Source organism: Silene latifolia, chromosome 2 (assembly GCF_048544455.1).
Source record: "Silene latifolia isolate original U9 population chromosome 2, ASM4854445v1, whole genome shotgun sequence".
In the NCBI taxonomy this organism is placed as follows: domain Eukaryota; kingdom Viridiplantae; phylum Streptophyta; class Magnoliopsida; order Caryophyllales; family Caryophyllaceae; genus Silene; species Silene latifolia.
Window position 1 is genome coordinate 45,192,312 of NC_133527.1, and position 2,356 is coordinate 45,194,667.

The 2,356-nt window shown below is 39.5% G+C and overlaps 1 non-coding gene across 1 annotated transcript; it reads left to right on the plus strand.

The window, feature by feature from the left end:
• On the plus strand, positions 1-107 carry LOC141645554 (small nucleolar RNA R71). The gene has a single exon (XR_012545034.1). It is a non-coding gene; the product is annotated as a small nucleolar RNA R71 (small nucleolar RNA).
• The last annotated feature ends 2,249 nt before the right edge of the window (positions 108-2,356 follow it).

Sequence of the window (2,356 nt, forward strand, 5' to 3'; positions counted from 1 at the left end):
AGTCCATGGTGAGGACATGAGCGACAAATTCCCTTGAACCGCTCCCAAGCTTCATACAAAGATTCTTCATCCCTTTGCTTAAAACCCGTAATTTGAGCTCTTAGCATGTTAGTCTTTTCCGGTGGGTAGAATTTTTTGTAGAAAGCTAGAGCCAACTTCTTCCAAGAATCACTTCCGAGAGTGGCCTTATCAAGGCCCTTCAACCATTGTTTCGCGGTGCCAATTAGAGAAAAAGGAAATAAGACCCATCGAATTTGGTCTTGAGTTACACCGGTTTGAGAAATCGCATCACAATAGTCACAAAAGGTTTCCATATGAGAATGAGGGTCTTCACTAGGCATCCCCCCAAATTGGCTCCTTTCGACTAATTGGATAAAGGCGGATTTAGCAATAAAATTTTCGGTTAGATGTTGTGGTGTGGGAGTACCATTGGGTAGGTTCTCCTCGGTGGATACGGAATGTGATGAAAACTTAGGCATTGTAGGTTGATTTTGGGTGGTATTTTGTAATGGGTTCTCCTCACCTTCTCTTGCAAAAGGGTTGATGAACTCAATAGTTGGTTGAATATCTACAACCTCACCAATACCTCTCAAATTCCTCCTAGCAAGTCTCCTATTGGTTGTCAAAGTTCTTTCAATTTCACGATCAAAAGGTAACAAATCACCTTGTGACCTTTTGGACATGCAAAATATCAAACAACTTGAAAACAATTAGAACAAACCTTGAGGAGTTTTACTTCCCCAAGTCAAAGAAAGACACAACTAATAACAATATAAGAAAATCTAAATCAAGCTAACACCGTCCCCGGCAACGGCGCCATTTTTGATCGGTCCGTTTCGTGTTCACAATTAAATAGATGTGGTCGTTGGGTCACGTCCGAATCAAAACACAATTTATAGCTTCACAAACAACTCTACAATTAGTAAAGAGGCAAGTAAAGGTCGGATCCCAAGGGACGGGAATTGAGATGAGATTTCTATTGAAACTAGTGGTGTCTTAGGGGTGTCACAATTTGGGTTGATGTAGAAGGTCACTAACTAAAATAGCAATGAAAATAAACAAGTAAGATGAATTAAAAGGGTTGTAAACAATTGATAAAAAGCACTAGGGTGTCATGGGGTCATAGGGGAATCATGAGAATTGATCATACAAACATGTTCTCAAATTATAAGCAAGCAATTATTGTTGTGATGGATTGAGTTGGGTTATATCTTACAATCCTAGGAAAGTTTGGGTCCCGGAGCCGAATCGATTAGATTGTACAACACCTACAAGTCGACTTAATCTTCCCTACTCAACAACATGCATGGTCTAATGAGACTCGAGTTGGTTTATGTCTTACAAGTCTCATTAAAAAGATAGGTGATAGGTAAAAAATGTAAGGATTCATAGGCTCGCATTTCATCAAACATAACATGTGCATGAGTTGAGATCAAAACAAGCAAGCAAATAAAACATGAAAGTATATTAATTTAAGCATGAATCATTCCCCATGTTGGTTTCCCCTAATCACCCATTAACCCTAGCTAAGAGACTACTCACTCATTATCATGTTGATCATGCTAGCAAGGTTGTCAATCATACCAACAAAATGAAACATGATGAATAAATGAAAGTAATTAACAATAATTAAAAAGGGATTAAGAGGATTATACCTACTAATGATTCCAATAATAAAGCAAAGATAAAAGAAGTACTTGATGCTTGATTGAGAGGTTGTCAATCTCCCAATAATAACCCAAATAATCTTCAATTACCCAAAATAAAGGATGAACAAAAGAGAGATTAAGGAAATAAAACTTGTATTAAAACTTGATTAATTGTTGATTACAAAACTAAAGAGAGATTTGATTGATATTTTTTTTTTTTTTGAAATAGCACCCCACGGGCACACTAAATTAATAAACGATCACCCAAAGCAGCAGTGTTCGCAATCGGAGGTAACACATCCGACCACACACATTTACCTTCTACTCTAGGAAACAAATGAGCTAAAGCATGAGCGACATTATTGTTTGCTCAGCGCGTAAATAACCACGAGACAGATGTAAAGGAACTAGCTCAAGATAAAATGTCACTAATAACTAAAAAGAAAATGCTCCGCCCCAGCTTCTTCCTGTTGATGGCCTCAATGACTTGTGCACAATCGCTTTCAATCACCACCAAATCGTGTCCTCGATTCTTCGCTTCTTCAAGACCCTCAAGGACAGCCACCGCTTCCGCAACACACGGCTCCCACTCCTCTTTCCAAGCCCGTGCCATGCCCCAAAGCACCTTCCCCGTTTCATCTCGACACACCACACCCACTCCCTCACCTTCCCCGTCCTTGACCCCCGCGTCCACATTCACCTTGACC